A 15,889-nucleotide genomic window follows, 5' to 3' on the forward strand; every position below is an offset into this window, starting at 1 on the left:
ACTGCATATACGCATGAGTGTCTGCGGGCTCCCTGGATATAGTGCTGCTTTTGGCCATTGCTTCTTGTTTACTTTCTTAGAAAAAGTGGAAAGTTATTGCCTTGAAAGTTCACTTCTTCTTACCCAAGAAAGATGATAAATATTTCCTCCAAAAGTCATGAACATAAATGTTCATATGTGCTTTATTCATAATAACCAAAAACTGAAGACAACTTATATGGTCACCAAGCATGGAGAAATAAGTACTGACTGATATCCTCATGGTATATACCAGTGATGATATGTCTCACACATGAATGAATCTTGCAGTCTTTATGTTGAGTGAAAAAAATAAAAGGCAGAAAAAATATTCCATGATTTCAATATTTAAAAGACATGGTGACAGATGTTAGAAAAATAGTTACCCATTGGTAGGGTAGGGGAAGGTTAATTACTGACTGGGATGATGCATACAGAAAATTTATGGGTGTTCTGTTAATTTTGATCTGGGTGGATGTACCCACAGTTGCATACATTGATATATCTAAAATTTCACAGAGCTACACTAAGATTAGTTTACTTCATGTTAAGTCTCCATAAAAAATAAAATGAAAGAGTGAAATAGGGAGGAAGGGAGAGGGGAGATAAGAAGGGAGGGAGAAAAAGAGGGAGAGAGGAAAAGACTAAGAGGAGAAAAATTGGAGAAAAAGAATACTAACTTTTTTACCTTGTCATTAAATGGAAGTAACCAGACAAATCACCCTTTTTAAAAAAAAATGAAGTTTTTTTTTTTTAAATTTACAATGTGTTAGTTTCTGGTATACAGCAGAGTGATTCAAATATATATATATCCATATTCTTTTCCATCATGATTTATCATAGGATATTGAATATAATTCCCAGTGTTATACAGTAGGACCTTGTTTATCCATTCTATATATAATAATTTGCATCTGCTAATCCCACTACTGACCCATCCCTCCCCAACTCTCCTTCCCCTTGGTAACCACAAGTCTGTTCTTTATGTCTGAGTTTGTTTCTGTTTCATAGATAAGTTCATTTGTGTGACATGTATTAGACTCCATATATACATGTATATATATGTATGATATATAAATATACATGTATATATCATATATATGATGTATATATACATGTATATAAATATATGATGTCATATGGTATTTGTCTTTCTCTTTCTGATTTACTTCACAGTACAATAATCTCCAAGTCCATCCATGTAGTTACAAATAGCATTATTTCATTCTTTTTCTTTAATAACTGAGTACTATTTTATTATATATATGTACCACATCTTTATCTATTCATCTGTTAATGAACATTAAGATTGTTTCTATATCTTGGCTACTCTAAGTAATGCTGCTATGAACACAGGGATGCATGTATCTTTTCTAATCAAAATTTTGTCTGGATATATGCATAGAAGTGGAATTGCTAGATCATATGGTAACTCTATCTTTAGTTTTTTGAAGAACCTCCATACCATTTTCCATAATGGCTGCACCAACTTACATTCCTACCACCCGTAAGAAGTTTTCCTTTTCTCCACACCTGCTCCAGTATTTATTTGTAGACTTTTTGGTGATGGCCATTCTGACCAGAGTAAGGTGGTACCTCATTGTAGTTTTGATTTGCATTTCTCCAATAATTAACAATGGAGAGCATATTTTCCTGTGCCTATTGGCCATCTATATTAGACAAATTATCTTAATCCTGTGATCCTTAACCCTATCTTAATCTGAAAAAGAAACTGGGGACTTAGGTCTGTGTGGAAAGATAGAATGCTGTACAATTGCTGGAAGTTGCTGATTTCTTTACCACACACCCTGCCCAGGATTAGAGCTGCTGTTTTCCACTTTTCCATGTATTGATATCCTTTCTGTCACAAAATTTAATCTGGAACCAGCACAGGAGTGATAATCTATTCTGCTAAGATAGACTTCAGTGTTGGCTATGCTGTGGTTGAAAACCCAAACCCACCCACGGGGAAGCCTGTCTCTGAAAAAGTCCCGCGACACTTCCAGAAATGCTGTGCTCTCACCAGGCATCTCATACAGATTGCTTTCTTGTTGTATAATTAGGGCATTGTCACAAGACACTGTGACACATTCTCTGAAACCAGTTTCTCTGTCAAACTGAAGTACTACATACACAGTGAAAATAATTCAACAATGCTTTCAAAGTAAGTGCAGTATTTCATCAAGTCTACAAATGGCAAATGTTGGCAAGGATGTAGAGAAAAGGGAACCTTTTCTGCTGTTGGTGGGAATGTAAATTGAGGCAGCCACTGTGGAGAACTGTATGAGGGTTCCTTCCTTAAAAATCTAAAAATAGAGCTATCATATGACCCAGGAACCCCCGTTTTGGGTATATATTTGGAAAAGTTAAAAATTTAATTTGAAAAGATACATGCGCTCCAATGTTCATAGCAACATTATTTACAATAGCAAAAACAAGAAAACAATGTATGCCCATCAATATATATCAGTTCAGTTCAGTCGCTCAGTCGTGTCTGACTCTTTGTGACCCCATGGACCACAGCATGCCAGGCCTCCCTTTCCATCTCCAACTCCCGGAATTTACTCAAACTCATCTCCATTGAGTTGGTGATGCCATCCAACCATCTCATCCTCTGTCATCCCCTTCTCCTCCTGCCTTCAATCTTTCCCAGCATCAGGGTCTTTCCATATAATGGAATAGTATTCAGTCATTGAAAAGAATTAAAGTCTGTCATTTGCAACAATGTGGATGAACCTAGGAAATATTATGCTTAGTGAAATAAGTGAGACAAAGACAAATACTGTATGATTTCACACATAGAATTTTAAAAGTAATACAAAGGAATATATATGTCAAAAAATAGATTCACAGATATAGAAACAAACTTGTACCAAAGGAAGTGGGAGAGGGACAAATTAGGGGTATGGGTAACAGATACACACTACTACATGTAAAATAGATAAGCAACAAGGATTTACTGTATAGCTCAGGGAAACATAATGCCTATATTCATTATAATAACCTATAATGAAATGTAACCTGCAAAATTACTGAATTACCATGTATAGAAAAGACCCTGTGCTGGGAAAGATTGAAGGCACCAGGAGAAGAGGATGAGATGGTTGGATGGCATCACTGACTCAATGGACATGGGTTTGAGCAAGCTCTGGAGAGACGGTGAAGGACAGGGAAGCCTGGCATACCTCAGTCCATGGGGTCTCAAAGAGTCAGACACAACTGAGTGACTGAACAACAGCAACCATGCTGTACACACGAAACTATCACAATATTGTAAATCAACACATCAACAAAAATTTTTATTTTTGTTTCTCACCCACCTACTTTCTCTGTTTTTTTTTTTTTAATGTTATATTATTTTTTATTTTAAAAATTGTGTGCAGGCTTCCTTGGTGGTCCAGTGGTTAAGAATCTGCCCTCCAACGAAGGGGACATGGGCTCGATCCCTGGTCAGGGAACCAAACCCTACATGCCGTGGGGCAACTAAGCCCATGCACCGCAACTCCTGAAGCCTGCATGCCACAACTAAGGCCAGACACAGGCAAAAAAAAAAAAAAAATTCTGGGCACACTTCAATGCATACATTTATCGAATTGATCTAGACTAGGGAATGTGAGGGATTTTCTCTGTGTCACTCAGCTACATTTTATTTGGCTGAATGGAATGTGAAATATATCATGTTCATACCAAAAAGAGTCCAGAGAACATAATGCAAAAGGAGAACCTTTTCAGGGGATCAAGCCAAGCAGGCTTGGTAGAAAGGCAAAGAATTAGAAAAATGTACTTACTGGCACCAGGAAATGAAGCTGGGAGGAGTCTGGGAGGCTTCATCACAGCTAGGGTTGACCAGGCAATGGCAGGCTTGCTGATCTCTGAGTCATGGGCCATCTCTGGGCACAGGGCTGATCCACACATTTCATGCAGAGTCCCATCAGAAGATGCACTGCTGACCTTTTTGATTTACAACTCTTACTCTGAAGTCATCCAGATTTTTATTTCATGACTCAGAATGACTTTGGTGTTTTTAATTTCCAACTACTGCCACTCAGCTTTTCAGAGCTGATATATTCCCTGTGGACAAGGTCAGACACATACGCATTTTGTTATTACTTGTGAGGCTTTGGCCCCAAATCCTGACAGAGTTCTCTGATTTTAACCCTGACAGCCACGTGGAGCTAAGGCTATCCTGGTGGCCAGGAAACAGAAGAGTCTATGGACACCATGGGAGAAACCAAGTGCCATGACTCTCAGTGCACCTACTCGCCCTGTGCTACCATCCAGTTTTAGCATTAGAGATTCTAACACTATGATTTTGAACAATAGTAAACCCAAGGCAGCAAAGATTTCGAAATCACTGATTCTGTTCTTCATAGTCCAGTACACCTAAGAAAGCGCGACGCCTTCCATAGCGAAGGAGGCTTGTGCCACTTTAGTCAGTCAATCCAAGAGGTTGAGAGAAGAGAGACAGGAACAATTGAAGCAGATGAATCCTCAAAGATGGTCTTAAACACAAGGACATTTTGAGTGTATCATCAGAACTCTAAGCTTAGATTCAGCCCAATAAGACCAGTCCCCACCACTTAGTCCTTTATGCTATAAATATACTGACTTTTAATCAGTTCCACCATCTGGAGAGCGTCTTGAGTATCAGTTCAGTTCAGTCACTTAGTTGTGTGCAACTCTTTGCAACCCCATGGACTGCAGCACGCCAGGCCTCCCTGTTGATCATCAACTCCGAGAGCTTATTCAAACTCATGTCCGTCGAGTCGGTGATACCATCCAACCACCTCATCCTCCATCGTCCCCTTCTCCTCCTGCCTTCAATCTTTCCCAGCATCAGGGTCTTTTCAAATGAGTCAGTTCTTTGGATCAGGTGGCCAAAGTATTGGAGTTTCAGCTTTAGCATCAGTACTTCCGATGAATATTCAGGACTGATTTCCTTTAGGATGGAGTGGTTGGATCTTTTTGCAGTCCAAAGGACTCTTGAGTCTTCTCCAACACCACAGTTTAAAAGCATCAATTCTTCGGTGCTTGGCTTTCTTTATAGTCCAACTCTCACATCCATACATGACTTACTGGAAAAAACCATAGCTTTGACTAGACGGACTTTGTTGACAAAGCAATGTCTGTGCTTTTTAATATGCTGTCTAGGTTGATCATAACTTTTCTTCCAAGGAGCAAGCATCTTTTAATTTCATGGCTGCAATCACCATCTGCAGTGATTTTGGAGCCCCCCAAAATAAAACTCTCTCACTGTTTCCCTTGTTTCCCCATCTATTTACCATGAAGTGATGGGACCGGATGCCGTGATCTTCGTTTTCTGAATGTTGAGTTTTAAACTAACTTTTTCACTTTCCTCTTTCACTTTCATCAAGAGACTCTTTAGTTCTTCTTTGCTTCCTGCCATAAGGGTGGTGTCATCTGCGTATCTGAGGTTATTGATATTTCTCCTGGCAATCTTGATTCCAGCTTGTGTTTTTTTCAGCCCAGCGTTTCTCATGATGTTCTCTGCATAGAAGTTAAATAAGCAGGGTGACAATATGCAGCCTTGACGTACTCCTTTCCTGATTTGGAACCAGTCTGTTGTTACATGTCTGGCTCTAACTGTTGCTTCTTGACCTGCATACAGATTTCTCAGGAGGCAGGTCAGGTGGTCTGGTATTCCCATCTCTTTCAGAATTTTCCACAGTTTGTTGTGATCCATATAGTCAAAGGCTTTGGCATAGTCAATAAAGCAGCAGTAGATGTTTTTCTGGAACTCTTGCTTTTTCAATGATCCAACGGATGTCGACAATTTGATCTGTGGTTCCTCTGCCTTTTCCAAATCCAGCTTGAACATCTGGAAGTTCATGGTTCATGTACTATTGAAGCCTGGCTTAGAGAATTTTGAGCATTACTTTGCTAGTGTGTGAGATGAGTGCAACTGTGTGGTAGTTTGAACATTCTTTGGCATTGCCTTTCTTTGGGATTGGAATGAAAACTGATCTTTTCCAGTATTTCCTCATAGTCTTCACTATGGAGAACCATAATTTATCAAATAGGTGACTAGACAGGTAGGTAAACAGACAAATATATAGACAGATAGATAGAAAATCTTAGGAGAAATCAGAAGGATGCAGGAGATCCTGTCAGCATGAGGCTCTCACGTGCTGCAGTATGGTCCTCCTCTTCAGTTAGATAGCATTTCTCTCTTAACACTCTTCTCATGCTCCCCATCTATACTACTCAGTTCAGGCTGCCGCAGCAAAGCATCACAGACTTGGAAGCTTAAACAAGACATTTTCCCCTCAGTTTTGGAGACTGGGAGTCCCTGACTGAGGTGCGAGCTAGGCTGGTTTCTGGTGAGACCTCTCTTCCCGGCTTGCAGATGGCCACTGTCTCCCTGTGTCCTCACCTGGCCTTTCTTTCCTCTGTGGGTGTGTGGAGAGAGATCAAGAGAGCTCTAGTGTCTCTTCCTCTTTTTTAAAGGACATGAGTCCTATCGGTTCTGGAGCCTTTGATGACTTCATTTAACCCTATCTCAACATGTTGTCACATTGAGGGCTAAGGCTGCAAAACATGAATTTCGGGGGGACACAATTCAATCCATAACACCATCCAATTCACTTGATTTGTGTAGATTGTCTCAACAAGTGATTGATTGAAAGGAAGATCCTGAATGACGTGGGAGGAAATCACACCAACCACACAGGTGAGGTTGGCATTGGAAACCAGGGTCCTTTTTCCCTGGAGAAAGAGAGGAGAGAAGGCATGGATGAGAACAGGACCCCTGATCAGGGAGGTCAGATGGGGTGGGAGGTTATCTCATGTGGATGGCCCTCATCTGTGACAACTTTGCAAGTGACTTCCTCTTTTTGAAAGACTTTTTACAAATTAATTGCCTAAATAGGAAGTAGCCGGGGGTGACCCATGTGTCTCAGACCCAGCGACTCTGACGTAGAAAATAAGTCACCATGTGACGCAGTGAGCTCTGTAATACACATGTGCTTTGAGAAATCATATGAATAATTGTCTGAGCTCTAATACTACTGAAATGTGATCTAAAAGTCCAAACAGGAGGAAAGCTTTCTACGATGCTTCCTTGTTGCCCTCTGACATTGTGATAAAATTTAACTGCTTTGCATGGGTGGCCCTTGCAGGCAGCCCTTCCCCCATGGAACATTAGAAGACCTCCCCTCTGGTTGGGAGACACATCTATCTACTGTCTGCTGTTACTGTCTTACAGCATCATCATGTTTCCATCAAATCAGTGATGCAGATCGCGGAATTCCAGGCTGGAGAAATGAAAAAGAAATTTGGAGGTGTCTGGGCATCTGTATTTGTAATTTCCAGGCATGCAGCATTTCATTTATTTTCAGAAAGAAGAAGTGGCAAAACTCAGATGGCAGTGACTCCACGGATCTGTTTTCCAGTGAGTGTGTGACACGTGATTTTCGCTTGCTGAGATCTCCTTCTTGTCTCATCATCAGAGATTTGCTTGAGGGACTTCTGCACTGCCAACATGAGGTGAACCTTCCTTTCCTGCCTGCCTTGAATTCAGGGGAAACCTTTCACGCTTCAGGAAGAAGGCTAATCTAATTCCCACTCTTCCCAACCCCAGTATATCACTGTCAGAGGGAGGCCTGAGGACAGGGTCATTGAGGAATGGGTCATTCTGAGTCCCATTCTGCTCAGAATCGGTTCCGAGGCATTTGGAAGGCCTGGCCCTTGCCCCAGGGCTGCTTGGCTGAGTGTCTGCATCCATCAGACACTATGGGACTCCTCTCTTTCCCAGGGAGCTTCCAGGCCATCTGATATGGTCTAAATGAGGACTAAGGGCCTGGTCACATCTGTTTGTCTAGACAGCTGAAAACCAGGGCTGTTCCTTCTTTTTGAGCATATGTGAGTAAAGAAACTGCAACTTAGCTTTCATGGACAATAACTTTTGTAGGAACATGGTGTACATTCCCTGGTTTAGTGGAAACCTGCAGTCTTTAGGGGTTATTCAGCCACCCTGAATGTAAAAGAAATTGAGAACAAATTTTGTAATTTATTTCCTGAAGTCCATGAATTCACTTAGACTTGGCTGATGTTACATGGCCACTTGGTGGCAGCGTGGAAATTTAAACCCAGTCCACTGACCTCTAGTGGCTTTGTTTTCCTACTCTACCATATTACCTTTGGAGAAGGCAATGGCAACCCACTCCAGTGTTCTTGCTGGGAGAATCCCAGGGATGTGGGAGCCTGGTGGGCTGCCATCTATGGGGTCGCACAGAGTTGGACATGACTGAAGCGACTTAGCAGCGGCAGCAGCATATTACTTTTGGTAGTAAGAGAATGAATTCTCTGAAGGTTTCCAACTTGAGAGAAGGCAGGTTTCCAACTTGAGAGAAGGCAGGATGGCAACCAGGGAGAAAAGGACTAGGCCACTACTTCTGAGATGGAGACATAACAGAGAGGATACAATTTAGACATAAGATACTACTATTTAGGAGGCATCCCTGTTGCTGAGCGCAAAGACTGAAAGATTGTCTGAGAGAAGTGGCTAGTCCTTTATACACATAGTGGGCTGTGCTTTTCTTGAAATGCTGGCCACGGGTCTGCCCTGGGGTTGGACAGGAGTCCAGTCAACACACAGGCCCCTCCAGGGGATCCAGAGATGGGCTGGTGGCCTAGGAACACACATAGGTAGGGAGGGACTCATGAGGCCCTGGGTTTATGAATGAGCTAAGATCTCACTTGATGATTCTAACTGAATGACTGCACGGGGGGATTCACAGTGATGAGTGTGAGAGCAGGAAACCAGGCCCATTGAGAACATGTCTTTTAGTCCAGCTCCTGACTGGGGGGAGGAAAAGTGGAGAGTTGCACAGGTCACCAGGAGCAGCAGCCCACTCCAGCACAAACCAGGAGTGAAACATGAGTGAGTGAAAAGATGAGTTTGTACAGAGTTCAGTTCTATAGCACGATCCCTGCCAAGCCCACGTTCTCTCTCTCTGTCTCTGTTCTGGTCTAAACCTCTCTCTCCTTCTCTCTGTCCCTTCCCCCTTTCTCTCTGTCTCTGTCTCTCTCTGTCTCGGTCTCTCTGTATCTGCAGAATTTTTCTCCAGTCCACGTCTCTCATGAACTGTATCCCAGCCTGTAACTGGATAGAGTCTTTAACTGGTACCCTTTTTGCTCCTGGAAGGAAGGCTTCTGGGATTCAAAGTCCTGGATGGTACAGCCTACCCACAGATGTTTTGGTTCAAATTTTCTACGAGTTCTGCCAGTTCCTTTATGAGTTTTTATGATTCCTCTTTTTCTCTGGAGTCTGCTGAGGGGCTGATAGATGGCAGAGGCCTCTGCAGGTGATGAACCCAGCCACCTCAATTGTGGTTCCTGCTGACACTTGCTGGCTCAGGGCATCCATGCCTTGGGGATGCAATAAAGAAATAAGAGAAGTGATGGAAATGGAGGGAAGACCAGGCAGGTCACGGAGGACTGTGCGGGAAGGGTCCTGGGTCACGCCGGGCACACCAGCTGACTGGGCAGAGAAGGAGACCACTAATCCAAAGGCAAGCACTGCATGTGGACAGCAGAACCAGAAACTGGGTTTTCTGGTGTCAATCAGGAAACAATTAAACACATAAACAAATAAGATTATTTCAGACAGGGCTGGCCCAACAAGGAAAATAAAGCCAGGAGAAGTGATAGGACCTACGCAGAGAGTGACCTTTTTTAAGGAGTAGAATATGAAGGAGCAGCCAGTGATGAACAGGTATGGAGAGGAGACATTCTGGTCATGGCAAGACCTGGTGCTCACACTCTGGGGAGCGGGTGCTGTGTCTCTACGTGCTGGAAACCTGGAGTGGGGTGAAGCTGGGGACTGGAGGGCAGCAGGGGTCCCTGGTCTGCTGCAGCTGTGGGCCACAGCACAGAGCAGGAAATGCTCCATTTTTGTCTCAGTCAGCTCACTTTGATGGGGGTCTCTGAGCCCCTCACCCCAGATCCACTAATACGATAGAAGCCGGAGATGCAGCACACACTTCACTCCTGTCCCATGTCCTGCTTTCATCCCCTGAGTGGACCCCAAATGGCAGTGGGGACACTGAAGGCTACTGTGCCTCTCACTGGGCTGGGCACTAGCGTAGGGAGATGAGGGATCCAGCAGCTCCCAGGCTGTGGTCCATGCCTGGGCTGGGCTCTGTGAGTCTTGTATAACATGATGGCTGTCCATGCCCATGGAAAAGTAAGAAAGGACCCCACCAAGTCTGTTCACCTTTGGGTGCTATCCCAGCACCTGCATGAAGGGCACTGAAATGCTCTCCCTGAACATGAGGGCCAGTCCTTGATTGTAAGATTTTTAAAGATGTTGAGTTTCTCAAACCATCCCACACCCTGCATGGATGGTGGTGCCCTTCAATTCAGAATGGTGGAAACCCGAAGACATTACTGGCTTTGGTCTTGGTGGTCCCAGCTCCCCCTCGGCGAAGGGCTGGTGACTCAGAAACAGCCTTTGGACAAGGAGAGAAATAGAGAGAGACAGAGAGGGCGAAGGAGATAGAGGGAGAGAGGAAGAAAGAGCACACTGAGCTGTGTTCTCCCTCAGAAAGTACCTGGCAGGCTGGAGGCAGCTCCAGGGCCAATATTTGGAAGCTATAAATCAGGTCTGTGTGGACAGGCCCCCGTGAATCATGGGAATGTTGAACTCGGGGAGCTGGAGTGGAGGGTGAGTGGACCGAGTGCTCTTTCCAGGGCAGGTATCCTCCCTTCAGGAAGAATTCAGACAGGAGGAGGGGCTCAGGGGGACACACACTGTGAAGTCAGACACGCAAGTCCTTTGTAGCTTAGACTCTCCAAGCCTCATCGGTTCAACCTGTGTGACTTAACCAGAGGGAGAGTGAGCGCAGGTGAAGGCAGTAACCTCCACGCTGGATCCTTCATGGTCGTGCTGGTAATGCCAATGTCCTTGTCCATCAGTGCCAAGACTATCCCCTTCTGCAGTAGCCAGAGCCCCTGCTCATGCCCTGTCTGCACCAGGCCACCCAGCCACGCTGCTGCATTCACTCCAGGCAGCTACACTGCTCCATTCAGCCTACACCTCAGGAGGACGGCACACACGCAGCTAGCAGGCATGAAAGGAGACAGGTGGGGAGGAGGCAATGTGCGCTCAGTTTCCCTCGAATTGAGGGTCAGCACCCTGTGTCCTGGAGAAGGCAATGGCACCCCACTCCAGTACTCTTGCCTGGAGAATCCCATTGACAGAGGAGCCTGGTGGGCTGCAGTCCATGGGGTCGCTAAGAGTCGGAGACGACTGAGCGACTTCACTTTCACTTTTCAGTTTCATGCATTGGAGAAGGAAATGGCAACCCACTCCAGTGTTCTTGCCTGGAGAATCCCAGGGACGGCGGAGCCTGGTGGGCTGCCGCCTATAAGGTGGTACAGAGTCGGACACGACTGAAGCGACTTAGCAGCAGCAGCACCCTGCATCCCTGGGCTGTATCCAGCCTCCACCTGTTTCCCTAATTTGAGTTTTGTGAGAAGATCCATGCCACCATCTTGGCTGCATATATATATCCTGGCTTGGTCTTCCGAATGGACATGTGGGGGAAGGAACAGGGGCTAACTGGAGAGGGGAGTTGGCAGAGTTGGTGGAATGGATCAGATGAGCCTGTCTGTCCCACTGAGGAACTCGGACCTTCTGCAGTGGACAGAAAAGCAGAGGACTGATGGGACTGGATCTCTGTCCTTGTCCTGGGTCAGTGTGGGGTGGGGTGGCGAGGCAGGGTAGGGTGGGGGGGTTAGCTTGTTCAAGATCTCAGAGCAGGGACAGGAATTCAGATGGGTCCCACCATACCTCATCCCTTTCAGGAACCCTTTTCCTTTCTTGGGCAATGATGGAATTACCCAGGGAGTGTGCTCAAAATGCTGAGTCTCAGGCCTGCCAGACGTCCTGAAATGGACTGTCCAGGAAGGGGCTTGGGAACCTTCATTTTAACAACCTGCTCGTGGTTGGGACATCGTGAAGGCTTGTGCTCCACAACATTGCCCTGGGGAAGCTCAGGTATTTTGGAACTCTCAGCGGGTGCCAGAGAGTGTCTGAACCTCATTTACCTAAATCCTTCTCCAGATTAACTCATTTGTGGCTGTTTCCCATCACTGGCTTCTTTGAGCCCCAAACAGAAAAACCCTGCTAGTTTCTGGCCCACCCTCTGTCCAGCAGATGGCGGTCTCTGACCAGGAATCTCATGGACCAGCCCCCATGGGAAACTGCTTCCTCTAAAGAGCAGTTTTCCTGGGAATGTCCAAGAAAACCCAAATTAGACAACATTCTATATTATTCCCTAAGGACAACTTGTCTAATGAAGAGGAAATACTTTCTCTCACACAATTGAATGTGGATACTTTTCTTTGGTTTCTGCCAAACGAACATCATCATCTTTGATGATTTTTGAATTTGACCTTTGATGTCAAATTCCTCATGATTCCCTTGATTCATGCAGAGTCTCAGGGCACGCACGTCTACTCTCAAAGAAGATCATCTCAGGAACATTTTATTCAAAGTCACCTAGGTGATAAAATTATCTAAGGCATGGCTTCTCCCGGTTCACCTTGATTTTTATCTTGTCATTTTCTAAGAAAATAGAAAAAGCCACTGTCTTTTTGGTTACTGGGACAGCTCTGACTGGGTCTGCCAGGTGGGGAGTGGGTTGGGTTATTTTCCTGAGAGAAAACAAAGATGTCCAGTGAATATGTTCTCAGCTGCTTCAGAATCTTGGGAGTAGTGTAGGGGTAGCGTAGAGGTGGGAGAGGGAGGGACAGGATGAGGGAGCTGTGAGAACCAGCTTTCACTGGTTTCCTTGGCTGGGAGGAAGGAAGAGAGAAAGGGTCTTCTTTCTCCACCTACCAGGCTCTTCCGTGGATCTTAGGGAAGATCCCTCCTCACCCCTCCTGTCCTCTCCCTCCCCTTCTATCCCCTTCTCCACCCCAATCTCGCTCATGTTCTATGTGTACTTTTCTCTGGGGCTGCAGTGGGAGCCAGGCTCTGTGATTCTGCAGTAGCAGCAGGGAAGGACTGGTTGCATGAGGATGTTCCTTAGTAAGAATGGTGGGTTCACATCATTCATTCTCCCTATGTGAGTGCATCCTGAATGGCTTCAATCCTGTCTGACTCTTTATGACCCCATGGACTGTAGTCCACCAGACTTCTCTGTCCATGGGATTTTCCAGGCTAGAATACTGGAGTGGGTTGCCATGGCTTCCTCCAGGGGATCTTTCTGACTCAGGGATTGAACCTGCATCTCTTAAGTCTCCTGCACTGGCAGGTAGGTGCTTTACTACTCTCGCCACCTGGGAAGCCCATTTTCCCCATGGCTGGGGTTTAAATGTCCTGGTGTCTGTGCTGAGTGAAGGGCACCCTCCCACGAAGTGAGTGTGGTGGCACCAGCCCTGGAAACACCTGTTTAAAGGAAAGGAAACAGCCTGTTTATTTCACCAGAGACCCATGGTGTAGGGAAACCATGAATGGCCTGCCTTCCTTCCAAGCTGGGAGATGTATGGAGCAGCAGGATTTCTCAAATCCCAGAGAGAGCCTCAGAAGCTCCACAGGCTCTCTCCACCATCAAAGGAATAGGTCAAGTGTTTTAGACAGTAAGACATCCTCAGGGCTTCTCAGGTGGCTTAGCGGTAAAGAATCCCCCTGCCAGTGCAGGAGATGCCGGTTCAATCCCTGTGTCTGGAAGATCCCCTGGAGAAGCAAATGGCAACCCACTCCAGTATTCTTGCCTGGGAAATCCCATGGACAGAGGAAGCTGGTGGGCTACAGTCCATGGCGTCATGAAAGAGTTGCACATGACTTAGCAGCTAAACAACAACGGCAAGAGGCCCTCTGTCTTGGTTCCTAGCCCCTCACTCAACTCAAACCTCTGAACTAAAATCGTCTGATCCAAGCAGCACAGTCACTCAGCACCCACTCTGCTCCCATTGTCCAGTCCTGATTTTCAAATATTCCCCATGAGAAACACAACTAGAGGTCTTCCTCACCCGCAGGACCCTGGTGTCCCTGTTCCATTTTCACGACAAGCACCTTGCTTCTTGTGCAAGGATGCAAAACCAGGTCTGCTTCCAAACCAGCCCATTTCTCTCTCTTTTGTCATTGCTTTCCTTCTGCTCAGCTACTGTCACATTATGTACATTTTCCTTGTCTTCTTGGTCTCTGGTGTGTCTCTGTTTTGTTTTGTGCTGTTGAAATGGTTTCCCTCCCTGGATGAACACTTCCTCAGGGCAGGGGTGCCTCTGCCTTTGAGATCCCCAACTGCAGTAGCTCTGGCTTGGCCTGGGCTTCCCTGGATGGGAGGGGACCACTGGCTCTGCCTCTCTTGTAGTCCCTGTCAGTGAGCCTTCAGTTCAGTTCAGTCGCTCAGTCGTGTCCGACTTTTTGCGACCCCATGGACCACAGCATGCCAGGCCTTCCTGTCCATCACCAACTCCTGAATTTCACTCAAACTCATGTCCATTGAGTCGGTGATGCCATCCAACCATCTAATCCTCTGCCGTCCCCTTCTTCTCCCACCATTAATCTTTCCCAGCATCAGGGTCTTTTCAAATGAGTCAGCTCTTCGCATCAAGTGGCCACAGTATTGGAGTTTCAGCTTCAACATCAGTCCTTCCAAAGAACACCCAGGTCTGATCTCCTTCAGAATGGACTGGTTGGATCTCCTTGCAGTCCAAGGGACTCTCAAGAGTCTTCTCCAGCACCACAGTTCAAAAGTATCAATTTTTCGGCACTCCGCTTTCTTTATAGTCCAACTCTCATATCCATACATGACTACTGGAAAAGCCATAGCCTAAATTGTCAGTGACCCTATATCAGCAAAAAAGCACAGACCTCTCACCCTCAGACAAAGCCCATGGGGAGAAGTTCAGCAGGAACAGGGAATGAGAGAGAAAGCTGCTTCTGCTTTGCCCTCCCCACTCCCTGTGTTTATGAGGGGCGCTTGCTTGGGTCTAGATAAGTGCTGGACAAGAGTCCAGCTGACATGCAGGCCTGACTGCATCCTCACAGAGTCCAGGCTGCCCTGACACTGCTGTGTGTGGTTCTGCAGTCCAGAACCTGGAAGTCTGCATAGCAGCCCCATGGAGCGGGCTTTGGAGATTGGGCTACCCTGAGGGAAAGCTGCTTCTTTGGGGATCCTCAGGCTTCATGCATAAAGTGGGCAGAATCATGCATATTTTACAAAGGCATGTGTGGATCAGAGCAGTGCATCTGAGTCTGCAACATAGAAACACACATCAAAACATCATACAACTTCCCTCCTTAAATTTGTGCAGCACCATCGGATGAAGCTCCTCATCCACCGTCAGACTGACTGGAAGGTGCTCTAGAGGGTGGGGCTTCCACCTGTGCACTTACAATGAAACAGGAATCATAGGAAATACAGGGGTCCACAAATTTTGATTTGAGGTATATCTGATTTGAGCCTTCCCCAGTGGTGCTAGTGCTAAAAAATCCACCGGCCAATGCAGGAGACATAAGAGATGTGGGTTTGATCCCTGGGTTGGGAAGATCCCCTGGAGGAGGGCATGGTAACCCACTCCAGTATTCTTGCCTGGAGAATCCCATGGACAGAGGAGACTGGCGGACTACAGTCCATAAAGTCTCAAAGAGTTGGACACTCCTGAAGTGGCTTAGTGCACACACACACACACACACACAACTAAAATTACACATCTCAATTGTGTGGTACTTGGCTGAGTAGGTTTGCATGTGTAAACTTAAATGTGGTCCCAATTATTCCTGTTGAAAGCAGAAGACAGATGCAAAGGCACTGGGTTCTGGATCAAGTTAAGATGAGGTCATTCAGTTCAGTTCAGTCAGTTCAGTCACTCAGTCGTGTCTGACTGTTTGCGACCC

The 15,889-nt window shown here is 45.7% G+C and overlaps 1 long non-coding RNA gene across 4 annotated transcripts in view; it reads left to right on the plus strand.

Annotated features, from left to right (window-relative positions):
* LOC104980361 overlaps nucleotides 1–15,889 on the plus strand; it is an 87,713-nt gene that overhangs the window by 3,442 nt on the left and 68,382 nt on the right. For all 4 annotated transcript variants that reach the window (XR_824251.1, XR_824253.1, XR_824250.1 and 1 more), the window contains 2 exons: nucleotides 6,638–6,709; nucleotides 7,377–7,524. This is a non-coding gene — a long non-coding RNA (uncharacterized LOC104980361). The remainder of the gene's footprint in view (nucleotides 1–6,637; nucleotides 6,710–7,376; nucleotides 7,525–15,889) is intronic.

The sequence above is a fragment of the Bison bison genome, unplaced genomic scaffold (genome assembly GCF_000754665.1).
Source record: "Bison bison bison isolate TAMUID 2011002044 unplaced genomic scaffold, Bison_UMD1.0 scf7180017864499, whole genome shotgun sequence".
In the NCBI taxonomy this organism is placed as follows: Eukaryota; Metazoa; Chordata; class Mammalia; order Artiodactyla; family Bovidae; genus Bison; species Bison bison.